This window comes from Schistocerca nitens, chromosome 8, assembly GCF_023898315.1.
Source record: "Schistocerca nitens isolate TAMUIC-IGC-003100 chromosome 8, iqSchNite1.1, whole genome shotgun sequence".
NCBI lineage: Eukaryota > Metazoa > Arthropoda > Insecta > Orthoptera > Acrididae > Schistocerca > Schistocerca nitens.
In genome coordinates this window covers 267,805,010-267,818,617 of record NC_064621.1, presented here as the reverse complement: position 1 = coordinate 267,818,617, position 13,608 = coordinate 267,805,010, and the positions used below count along the sequence as shown (strand labels likewise).

The 13,608-nt window shown below is 42.8% G+C and overlaps 1 non-coding gene across 1 annotated transcript; it reads left to right on the top strand.

The window, feature by feature from the left end:
• The first annotated feature begins 12,632 nt into the window (after window positions 1-12,632).
• On the top strand, window positions 12,633-12,707 carry Trnat-ugu (transfer RNA threonine (anticodon UGU)). The gene has a single exon. It is a non-coding gene; the product is annotated as a tRNA-Thr (tRNA).
• The last annotated feature ends 901 nt before the right edge of the window (window positions 12,708-13,608 follow it).

The following is a 13,608-nucleotide window of genomic DNA, read 5'->3' as shown; positions in this document are numbered from 1 at the left end:
TGTGACACCGAACCTAGGTCCCAATTAATTGTGTTCGCGACTGAGGACTGTGTTTTTCAAAATTTTGTATTACACAACAGTCGCTGATTGACTGCCGTGTTAAAAACCTTACTTTGATACCTACTATGGAGCTAATTTATCCAAAGCTCTACACCAAAGGTATTACTGTAGGAGTATTACATAAAAGTGTAGAGAAATTATCAGGACACATTCCCAACACATGGTAGAACGCAATATGTTACATACACACAAGGAATTATTTGTTTCCATACGAGCACTCATATTCTACAGCCCTTCACAGTAAATTAACATGGGAATCCAAGAAGAGCAACAAGTACCAGCATATGACACGAAACTATTTATTACGTGAAATGCTCGAAATATACTCATTTAACATATGATGGTGTGCTGAAAGTAATGCTTCTAAATTTTTGATGTGAATGCTCTTAAAGCTTTTTAAATACAACAGAAAATTATTAATATTGTACTTCTTTATTCTTCCTTTCTACATTTTGCAGCCCTCTGCTACTAGAGGGTTCCGAATTGTAGTATGTAATGTGGTGATGTGTCACGTAACTATGTCTGTGCGCGAGATACAGCGTGCTGTAACTGAGCTACTGATTCGAATAGTTCGTCCACATATGTAGCTCGGTCACATTCAGCATGAGAATGCCAGACCACACACGAACGCCGCAACGTCTGCGCCAATCCTACATCGCAGGTTCACTGCCATCGATCATTCTCCCGAATTGACGCCATCCGATTTTAGTGTGTTTGGAGGACGTGAAGAGCACCTCAGAAGACTTCAATTTCATAGTGATGAAGCGGTACAAGCAGAAGTGAGCATGAGACAGCATCAGTAATGTCAGACATACTACAGTGACGGCATCAAAAAAGTGGTCTCGCATTTGGTGAACTGTATTCGTCGCCAGAGTGACTATGTTGAGAAATAAACATATAGATATGAACTATAAAGATGTACAATGGTAGGAACGCTTGTTTTATGTCATAATTTCTAAGAGTTGCTTTTCAGCAAGCCATTGCAGATACGTACGTCATCCTGCCATGGCACTGATTTCGCAATCCGCTAAAGAGTCTGTGGAGTATTAAGTGTCATTAAGCAACCATAAAAAATGAACATTTTGAGAAAGCCTTCAACTATATTTCAACAATATTACTACCGACAATGCCAGATATACGAGGAACAAATTCCACAGTGTTTTTAATTTTCAAGAGTGTATACGTTTGCAGTTGCTGCCATTACTTTTTCACATACTAATGAGAGAACTGAAAGTGAAATAGGAGACATACCAGGGAATGATGCGGCGGCCGATCGATATTGTTAGGTCTCAATGTCTTTATTACGATGTGTAGTATAGCCAGACTAATAGATTTCATATGCACAACATATTTCTCAGTGGGTCTTATCATGGAGACCGAAGGAATTCGTTTAGTTGAGTTTTGTGTAGGATCTACTGCACGTAACCCACGAGAATGGGCGGAGGAACTTAACAGAGCAAGTTATAAAATGGGCCAGTAAGCTGACTGGAATATAACTAAAATCACGTGTCGCACATGGAAAATAAAATAGCGCAAATAAACAGTGAATACGTCCTCAATTATTTGCTGGACGTATTCCAGTCTGTGTCCTTCGCCATGGTTTTTACACTCTACGGCTCCGTCTAGTACTATAGCAGTTATTCATTGATGTCTTAACAGATGTTCTCTTATCTTGTCCCTTCTTCTTGTCAGTGCGACCCACATATATTTTTCCTCTCCGGTTCTTCGCAGAACCTCCTCATTTCTTACTTTATGAGTACACCTAATTTCCAACATTCATCTCTAGCACCACATCTCAAATGCTTCGAATCTCTCCTATACCGATTTTCAACCGGTCCATGTTTCACTGCCACACAATGTGCTCCAGACGTACATTCTCAGAAATTTCTTTCTCAAATGATAGTCTGTGTTTGATACTAGTATATTCTTCTTGGCCAAGTATGCCATTTTTTCCGGTGATAGTCTGTTTTAAGAGTCCTCCTTGGTCCTGCCGCCTTCGGTCAGTGGTTATTTTGCTGACTAGGTTGTAGAATTCCTTAATTTCATCTCCTTCGTGACTATCAATCCTGATATTAATTATCTCACTGATCACATTTTTGCTGCTCCTCATCATGTTCGTCTTTCTTCAGATACTCTCAAGCCATATTTATACTCATAAGATTGTTCATCCCATTCATTAGAACATGCAATTCTTCTTCCCTTTCCCTGAGGATAGAAATGTCATCAACGAATAATCTGACTGATATGCTTTCTAAGTGAAATTTAATTCTGCTCCTGAAGCTTTTTTTTTATTTCCATCATTGCTTCTTCGAAGTATAAATTAAAAAGAGGTGGCGAAAGAATATACCTCCGTCTTACAACCTTTTTAATCCGAGCGCTTCGTTCTTGGTCGTCTGCACTTATTATTTCCTCTTGGCTGTTGTACATATTGTATAAACTGTCTCTATCTATGGCTTACTCCTAATTTTCTCAGAATTTCGAACATCTTGCACAATTTTACACATTCGACCGTTTTTTTACAGATCGACAAATCCTAAAACCGTGTTTTGATTTTTCTTTAGTCTTCCTTCCATTACCTATTACAAAGTCAGAATTTACTCTGTGGTGCCTTTAGCTTTCATAAACGCAACTGATGGTCATCTAACGGATCCTCACTGTTCTTTTAAATTCTTCTGTATATTATTCTTGTGAACCATTCGGATGCATGAGCTATATCCCACTTCTTTGCGAACTGGTTCTTGCTGACTACTCTCTCAAACTTCAGCCTACTCTTCATCATTGCTACATTGTGATCTGAGTCTATATCTGCTTCTGGATACGCCTTACAATCCAGTATTTGATTCTGGACTGTCTGTCTGACTATGACGTGATCCAACTGAAATCTTCCCGAATCACACGCACTTGACCAAGTATACCTCCTCCTCTTGTGATTCAATAGTGTATCTGATATTAAGATCTGAAATTTATTACAGAACTCGATTAGGCTTTCTTCTTTTTCATTCCTTGTCCCAAGTTTATATTCCCTTGTAACCTTTTCTACTATTCCTTCCGCTAGAACTGAATTCTAGCCCCAATGGCTGTTAGATTTTGATCTCCCTTTACGTACTGTGTTGAACTTTCAGACCCTCATATACTTTCTCTATTTCATCTTTAGCCTTCGACGACGGCACGTATACCAGAACTATTGTTGTCGATGTTGCTTTCCTATCGATTCTGATATGAACAACCTTCCTATTCGTAACGAGTCCTACGGCTGTTATACCATTTTCTGGTGCTGTTGATATTACCCTATCCTCATCTGCCCAGAAATTGTTGTCTACGCTCTATCACTTCACTGACCCACAGTACATCTAGATTGAGCTTTTGAATCTGCCTTTTCTGATTTATTATCTCCCCTCCCAAATTCAAGCTTCTGACGTTCCACGCCTGCCTCGTAGAACGTTAAGCTTTTGTTGATTATTCAATCTCTTATTCGTGGTCACCTCCGTTTTGGCAGTCCCCCTCGGAAACCCGAGTGGGGGACTATTCCGAAATTTCTGCCAATGGAGATATCATCATAACTCTTTTTCAATTAGAGCCCACATGTCCAGTGGACTGGATACGCGTTATGTGACTTAAATGCAGTGGTTGCCATTGCCTGCTGCATCCTCATGCCGTTCATCATTGATGATTCTTCCGCCTTTAGTGCCAGCCCCCCCCCCCCCCCCCTCCCACGTGCAAATGGACAAGAGATTGCCCTTAACCTCGGTCCGTCCCTTCCGCCCTCTTTATCAAGGCCGTTGGCTGATTGTGGGCGCCTTCTTATGCCGGAAACTTTCGATGGTGAATGCTGATTATTATTCAAAATTCAAGTGGTTACAAGGTTCGAACCCGTTACCGAGAACGTTTTGATTACTAATCAAAGACTCTACTCGTATACACGGGTGCAAGCAAATAATGAATAAATGCAATTAATAATCGTCCAGGCGCAAATACACTGAAGAGCCAAGGAAACTGGTACACCTGCCTAATATCGTGTAGAGCCTTCGCGAGCACGCAAAAGTACCGCAACACGAAGTGACATGGACTCGAATGACGTCTGAAGTAATGTTGGAGGGAACAAATTCATGAATACTGCTTGTCTGTCCATATATCCGTAAGAATACGAGAGGTGGAGAACTCTTCTAAACAGCAAGTTTCAAGGAATCTCAGATGTGCTCAATGAGGTTCATGTTTGGGGATATTGGTGGCCAGCGCAGATGTTTAAACTCATGGGAGTGTTTCAGGAGCCACTCTGTAGAAATTTTGGGCGTGTGGGTTGTCGTATGGTCCTGCTGGAGCAGCCTAAGAGCGGCGGAATGTATAACGGACAGGAATGGATACAGATGGTCAGACGTAATGCTTACATACGTATCACCTGCCATAGTCGCATCTTGACATATCAGGAGTCCCATATCATTCCATACCCACAGGCTCTCACCATTCCAGTGTCTCCACCAGCTTGAACAGTCTACTGCTGATATACAGTGTCCATGGATTCATGAGATTGTCTCCATACCCGTACACGTCCATCCGCTCGATACAATTTGAAAGGAGACTCGTCCAACCAGGCGACATGTTTCCAGTGACCAACAGTCCATTGTCGGTGTTGACGGGCTCAGGCGAGGCGTAAAGCTTTGTGTCGTTCAGTCATCAAAAGTACACGAGTGGGCGTTCGGCTGCGAAAGCCCATATCGGTGATGTTTCGTTGAATTGTTCACATTCTCACACTTGTTGATGGCAAGCATTGAAATCTGCAGCAATTTGCGTAAGAGTTGCACTTCTGTCATGCTGAACGATTCTCATCAGTCGTCGTTGGTTCCGTGCTTGCAGGATCTTTTTCCGACCACAGCGATGTCGGAGATTTGATTGTTTACCGTATTCCTGATATTCACGGTACACTCGTGAAATGGTCGTACTGGAAAATACCTACTTCATCACTGTCTCGCCGCGCGGGATTAGCCGAGCGGTCTGAGGCGCTTCAGTCATGGACTGTGCGGCTGGTCCCGGCGGAGGTTCGAGTCCTCCCTCGGGCATGGGTGTGTATGTTTGTCCTTAGGATAATTTAACTTAAGTAGAGTGTAAGCTTAGGGACTGAGGACCATAGCAGTTAAGTCCCATAAGATTTCACACACATTTGAACATTTTGAACATCCCTGACTCGGAGATGCTGTGTCCCATCGCTCGTGAGCCGACTATAGCACCACGTTCAAACTCGCTTAAATCTCGATAGCCTGCCATTGTAGCAGCAATAACAGACCTAACAACTGCATCATACACCTGTTGTATTACACAGGCGTTGGCGAACCCAGCACCGAATTCTGCCTATTCACATACGTCTGTATTTGAGTACAAATGGCCTATACCAATGTCTATGGCCCGCCAGTGTATCATTTGCAGAATTATGCGGTGCTCTGGGCATTAATAAACATAAGATAAATAGTGTGAATTGTTCACCGGCTTCACATTGTTACTCGGAAGGTGTGCTCTTGCCTTGGCCAGAGCTCTGCCACGCTGTGATTTTGATACATCTAGAAGATCACTGCTCTGCTTTTCGTCCGTCCTACTGCCTTCAATTCACCAGTTATAATCCGCTGAATATGGTCGAGCGGCGGAAAGAAAGACATTTATTTAAAAAGAAAATCTGTAACTTGCTAAAACGTTATTTTCAACAATGAGCAACGACTCTTGACGAAAACATTTTGGATGACGGCCATCTACACAAACTATTTTCGGTTCTGATAACATCACTTCCTTCCCCCATGAACCATGGACCTTGCCGTTGGTGGGGAGGCTTGCATGCCTCAGCGATACAGATGGCCGTACCGTAGGTGCAACCACAACGGAGGGGTATCTGTTGAGAGGCCAGACAAACATGTGGTTCCTGAAGAGGGGCAGCAGCCTTTTCAGTAGTTGCAGGGGCAACAGTCTGGATGATTGACTGATCTGGCCTTGTAACATTAACCAAAACGGCCTTGCTGTGCTGGTACTGCGAACGGCTGAAAGCAAGGGGAAACTACAGCCGTAATTTTCCCGAGGACATGCAGCTTTACTGTATGATTAAATGACGATGGCGTCCTCTTGGGTAAAATATTCCGAAGGTAAAATAGTCCCCCATTCGGATCTCCGGGCGGGGACTACTCAAGAGGACGTCGTTATCAGGAGAAAGAAAACTGGCATTCTACGGATCGGAGCGTGGAATGTCAGATCCCTTAATCGGGTAGGTAGGTTAGAAAATTTAAAAAGGGAAATGGATAGGTTAAAGTTAGATATAGTGGGAATTAGTGAAGTTCGGTGGCAGGAGGAACAAGACTTTTAGTCAGGTGAATACAGGGTTATAAATACAAAATCAAATAGGGGTAATGCAGGAGTAGGTTTAATAATGAATAAAAAAATAGGAGTGCGGGTTAGCTACTACAAACAGCATAGTGAACGCATTATTGTGGCCAAGATAGACACAAAGCCCATGCCTACTACAGTAGTAAAAAGTTTATATGCCAACTAGCTCTGCAGATGATGAAGAAATTGATGAAATGTATGACGAGATAAAAGAAATTATTCAGGTAGTGAAGGGAGACGAAAATTTAATAGTCATGGGTGACTGGAATTCGTCAGTAGGAAAAGGGAGAGAAGGAAACATAGTAGGTGAATATGGATTGGGGGGAAGAAATGATAGAGGAAGCCGCCTTGTAGAATTTTGCACAGAGCATAACTTAATCATAGCTAACACTTGGTTTAAGAATCATAAAAGAAGGTTGTATACCTGGAAAAATCCTGGAGATACTAATAGGTATCAAATAGATTATATAATGGTAAGACAGAGATTTAGGAACCAGGTTTTAAATTGTAAGACATTTCCAGGGGCAGATGTGGATTCTGACCACAATCTATTGGTTATGAACTGCAGATTGAAACTGAAGAAACTGCAAAAAGGTGGGAATTTAAGGAGATGGGACCTGGATAAACTGAAAGAACCAGAGGTGGTAGAGAGTTTCAGGGAGAGCATAAGGGAACAATTGACAGAAATGGGGGAAAGAAATACAGTAGAAGAAGAATGGGTAGCTCTGAGGGATGAAGTAGTGAAGGCAGCAGAGGATCAAGTAGGTAAAAAGACGAGGGCTAATAGAAATCCTTGGGTAACAGAAGAAATATTGAATTTAATTGATGAAAGGAGAAAATACAAAAATGCAGTAAATGAAGCAGGCAAAAGGGAATACAAACGTCTCAAAAATGAGATCGACAGAAAGTGCAAAATGGCTAAGCAGGGATGGCTAGAGGACAAATGTAAGGATGTAGAGGCTGGTCTCACTAGGGGTAAGATAGATACTGCCTACAGGAAAATTAAAGAGACCTTTGGAGAGAAGAGAACCACTTGTATGAATATCAAGAGCTCAGATGGCAACCCAGTTCTAAGCAAAGAAGGGAAGGCAGAAAGGTGGAAGGAGTATATAGAGGGTTTATACAAGGGCGATGTACTTGAGGACAGTATTATGGAAATGGAAGAGGATGTAGATGAAGATGAAATGGGAGATAAGATACTGCGTGAAGAGTTTGACAGAGCACTGAAAGACCTGAGTCGAAACAAGGCCCCGGGAGTAGACAACATTCCATTAGAACTACTGATGGCCTTGGGAGAGCCAGTCATGACAAAACTCTACCATCTGGTGAGCAAGATGTATGAGACAGGCGAAATACCCACAGACTTCAAGAAGAATATAATAATTCCAATCCCAAAGAAAGCAGGTGTTGACAGATGTGAAAATTACCGAACTATCAGTTTAATAAGTCACAGCTGCAAAATACTAACGCGAATTCTTTACAGACGAATGGAAAAACTGGTAGAAGCGGACCTCGGGGAAGATCAGTTTGGATTCCGTAGAAATGTTGGAACACGTGAGGCAATACTAACCTTACGACTTATCTTAGAAAAAAGATTAAGAAAAGGCAAACCTACGTTTCTAGCATTTGTAGACTTAGAGAAAGCTTTTGACAACGTTAACTGGAATACTCTCTTTCAAATTCTGAAGGTGGCAGGGGTAAAATACAGGGAGCGAAAGGCTATTTACTATTTGTACAGAAACCAGATGGCAGTTATAAGAGTCGAGGGGCATGAAAGGGAAGCAGTGGTTGGGAAAGGAGTGAGACAGGGTTGTAGCCTCTCCCCGATGTTATTCAATCTGTATATTGAGCAAGCAGTAAAGGAAACAAAAGAAAAATTCGGAGTAGGTATTAAAATTCATGGAGAAGAAGTAAAAACTTTGAGGTTCGCCGATGACATTGTAATTCTGTCAGAGACAGCAAAGGACTTGGAAGAGCAGTTGAACGGAATGGACAGTGTCTTGAAAGGAGGATATAAGATGAACATCAACAAAAGCAAAACGAGGATAATGGAATGTAGTCAAATTAAATCGGGTGATGCTGAGGGGATTAGATTAGGAAATGAGACACTTAAAGTAGTAAAGGAGTTCTGCTATTTAGGGAGTAAAATAACTGATGATGGTCGAAGTAGAGAGGATGTAAAATGTAGACTGGCAATGGCAAGGAAATCGTTTCTGAAGAAGAGAAATTTGTTAACATCGAGTATAGATTTAAGTGTCAGGAAGTCGTTTCTGAAAGTATTTGTATGGAGTGTAGCCATGTATGGAAGTGAAACATGGACGATAACCAGTTTGGACAGGAAGAGAATAGAATCTTTCGAAATGTGGTGCTACAGAAGAATGCTGAAGATAAGGTGGGTAGATCACGTAACTAATGAGGAGGTATTGAATAGGATTGGGGAGAAGAGAAGTTTGTGGCAGAACTTGACTAGAAGAAGGGATCGGTTGGTAGGACATGTTTTGAGGCATCAAGGGATCACAAATTTAGCATTGGAGGGCAGCGTGGAGGGTAAAAATCGTAGAGGGAGACCAAGAGATCAATACACTAAGCAGATTCAGAAGGATGTAGGTTGCAGTAGGTACTGGGAGATGAAGAAGCTTGCACAGGATAGAGTAGCATGGAGAGCTGCATCAAACCAGTCTCAGGACTGAAGACCACAACAACAACAACATCACTTCATGGTTTACAGAGATGTGATACATTCCATGATAACCATTATAAAGGTTGCATCTGAATTTCTCCGTGTTTACAATACTACATATTCCTTCTAGGAAACTTTCGGATATTGGTAATAAATCTAAATTCATTATTGATTTACTGTCTGCAATGAGAAATAGTTACTAGTTTGTGGAAATTTCTGTGTATATTTCGTAAGAATTTCCGAGAACGAAAACACATGAATTTTCATTTGGCTGTTTCAATCTGATTTCAGCAGTGAATTTTCCCCCTCATGTGCTGCAACATAGCAGGACCCACTTAGAATACTTTTATGTAGAGAGTTCAGAGGTAGAAATAATTAATAGTACACAGTTATTAATAAACTGACTGATCATGATGCACATTTAAAGGAAATAAACAGAGTAGTACCATTTAGCTCTGAATAATGTCCATACAAAACAGTGTGGCCTATTAGTGAAAACATTATACAGTGTTTCAAGAACGAGTTGAAAGAAATGGTATGGGATAAGGTATGCACGAAAGCAATTTTTAATGTGAACTTCAATATATTCCATAGTAAATTAATGTCATACTTGAAAGTAGCTTTCTTAGAGTTTTATTCTGAAAGTTCGTTAAATAAAAGTATGTCATGAGTAACTAACGAGATTAAAATACGACGTACAAGGATAAGGGAAATTTATATGATGTCCAGAACATATTACTATATTTCATACCACAAAAATACTGCAATATTTTAAGAAAAGTCTTTAAAATTTCATGAAATATTGAATGTGTGAGGTTAAATTTCAACCTGTGAGTTCATAAAATACTATGACTCCGGTTTTAGTGTCTTCAAACGTCCTCCTTTTTATGAAATCTGAACCATAAGTGACAAAAAACGCAGTCTAATTGTCTTTGTTATAAATGCAGTAGTGACTGTAACTATCTTATAGAGCGACGGGAGTATTAAGGGGGAATTAACGTAAAATAACTCAAGATAACTGATATGATAATCTTTGCAACAGGGCCCATCTACATTAACTGTGGTGTATAGTTCATTGTATCAATTACTTTGGTATATACACTCCTGGAAATTGAAATAAGAACACCGTGAATTCATTGTCCCAGGAAGGGGAAACTTTATTGACACATTCCTGGGGTCAGATACATCACATGATCACACTGACAGAACCACAGGCACATAGACACAGGAAACAGAGCATTCACAATGTCGGCACTAGTACAGTGTATATCCACCTTTCGCAGCAATGCAGGCTGCTATTCTCCCATGGAGACGATCGTAGAGATGCTGGATGTAGTCCTGTGGAACGGCTTGCCATGCCATTTCCACCTGGCGCCTCAGTTGGACCAGCGTTCGTGCTGGACGTGCAGACCGCGTGAGACGACGCTTCATCCAGTCCCAAACATGCTCAATGGGGGACAGATCCGGAGATCTTGCTGGCCAGGGTAGTTGACTTACACCTTCTAGAGCACGTTGGGTGGCACGGGATACATGCGGACGTGCATTGTCCTGTTGGAACAGCAAGTTCCCTTGCCGGTCTAGGAATGGTAGAACGATGGGTTCGATGACGGTTTGGATGTACCGTGCACTATTCAGTGTCCCCTCGACGATCACCAGTGGTGTACGGCCAGTGTAGGAGATCGCTCCCCACACCATGATGCCGGGTGTTGGCCCTGTGTGCCTCGGTCGTATGCAGTCCTGATTGTGGCGCTCACCTGCACGGCGCCAAACACGCATACGACCATCATTGGCACCAAGGCAGAAGCGACTCTCATCGCTGAAGACGACACGTCTCCATTCATCCCTCCATTCACGCCTGTCGCGAAACCACTGGAGGCGGGCTGCACGATGTTGGGGCGTGAGCAGAAGACGGCCTAACGGTGTGCGGGACCGTAGCCCAGCTTCATGGAGACGGTTGCGAATGGTCCTCGCCGATACCCCAGGAGCAACAGTGTCCCTAATTTGCTGGGAAGTGGCGGTGCGGTCCCCTACGGCACTGCGTAGGATCCTACGGTCTTGGCGTGCATCCGTGCGTCGCTGCGGTCCGGTCCCAGGTCGACCGGCACGTGCACCTTCCGCCAACCACTGGCGACAACATCGATGTACTGTGGAGACCTCACGCCCCACGTGTTGAGCAATTCGGCGGTACGTCCACCCGGCCTCCCGCATGCCCACTATACGCCCTCGCTCAAAGTCCGTCAACTGCACATACGGTTCACGTCCACGCTGTCGCGGCATGCTACCAGTGTTAAAAACTGCGATGGAGCTCCGTATGCCACGCCAAACTGGCTGACACTGACGGCGGCGGTGCACAAATGCTGCGCAGCTAGCGCCATTCGACGGCCAACACCGCGGTTCCTGGTGTGTCCGCTGTGCCGTGCGTGTGATCATTGCTTGTACAGCCCTCTCGCAGTGTCCGGAGCAAGTATGGTGGGTCTGACACACCGGTGTCAATGTGTTCTTTTTTCCATTTCCAGGAGTGTATATTCTGCAGAAAATGATTATAAAGTCTGTTATTCTTAATTATAAGTGCCTGCCCTTGTACCGTCCACGTGAACTTACTTGACCGAAAACTTATAAAAGTCAACGAAAAGTAGCCCCATATCCTTATTAACGACCATAGCGTTAATTAGTGGCCGAAAAGCAAGAAGAAAAGCAACAGGCCGACCTATAAAACTGATTAGAAATTACATACTGATTCCACAAGTTCTGGTGAAAATCTGAACTCGAAGAAAGGGCTAGCACTGCTCACACGAAATACAGCTGCAAGGTATGTGTCTCGCGTAAATGAGTCTGAGGTTTAACGAATGTAGAAATAGCGTGCAAGACGAACGGCGACCTCAGAAAATAAGATTTTTGAACAGCCGCAATTGCATCAACTTTTATTTATATACATTTTTCGCTTGTCCCGAGTATCTTCAGAAGTTTAGTAGCCGATGGTTAAGCGTTCAATGTTTCTGGCCGTGTACAGGCCCGATGTCTTTCGCTTCTGAAATAGATCGTGTCTGAAGAGCGAAACATGTAAATATAGGATAACTGTTGCGATTTATGGTTGCCACATAATTTTCTTATCAATATGATGTACCACGTGATGTATATCACACAAAGGCAGAGCAAGCAACAAATCATCTCACGATAATTCAGAACAACGTCGCTGCAATCTGCCCGTTTCGTTCATCACATGACAAAGCGTCCATGCCAAATGGACTGATACGTCCATGCAATAGCAGGCAACAAAGCATTGTGTTTCCCTTTGTGCAATACACATGCGGGCCACGCTAACTGATACTCTACCCAGAGGAAAACGACTGATCGGCTAATCTCATAGTTAAGCGACTTGCTTTGTTATTTGCTTTTACAATTCCTAAACAAAAATAAAGCTACATTAACCGATGGATAAGAAATTATACGTTGTTTGGGGTAAAAAAGACTTTATTGGCACGTGCAGGAATACTTAGCGTGAAATACGTCTAGAGCTAACGCGCTATTCATCTGTGCCCTCGGTGGCTCAGATGGATAGAGCGTCTGCCATGTAAGCAGGAGATCCCGGGTTCGAGTCCCGGTCGGGGCACACCTTTTCAGGTGTCCACATCGAGGTATATCAACAACACCTGTCGGCAGCTGAGGTTGTCAGTTAGTCATCATTTATACATCGACTACATTGTGCACGTCGTTTTGTTACCCTTCAAGCCAAGCTACAGCAAGATAATGCCCTTCCGCACATGGCGAGAATTTCTACTGCTTGTCTTCATGCCTGCCAAACCTTACCCTGTCCAGCAACGTAGCCGAATCTGTCCTCAGTTGAGAATGTTTTGAGTTTTAATGGCAGGGCACTCCAACCAGCTCGGGATTTTGCGTATCTAACGCTACAGTTGAACATAATTTATTACGATTACCCTGAGGAGTATATCGAGTAACTGTGTCAATCATTACCAACCTGAATAACTGCTTTCATGAGGGCCAGATCTGGACCGACGTGTTGCTGACTTGCTGAATTTGTGAATATCTTTCTCTTGAGTAAATCATCCAATTTCTCTGAATCTGTAATCATTTTTTGTCTGCACGTGTAGGTCACATCTAATGATTTCTGTCTCATTCCGGTAATTCCTCATTGGCGCATTGTTTCTTATGTCTCAGTGTGTATTTGGTAGCAGATTTTCTGAGTGTTTATTCCCGGAGGTTTGACAATGATTGAAATGGCTCTGAGGATTATGGGACTTAACTGCTGAGATCATCAGTCGCCTAGAACTTAGAACTACTTAAACCTAACTAACCTAAGGACATCACACATCCATGCCCGAGGCAGGATTCGAACCTGAGACCATAGCGGTCACGCGGTTCCAGACAGTAGCGCCTAGAACCACTCGGCTACGCCGGCCGGCCCCAGAGGTTTTAAAAGTGACCAGTCTGCAAGGAGATTTATCACTTGGTTAATTTTATTTGGTAGTTTATACCTTTGGTTATTTGGTGAT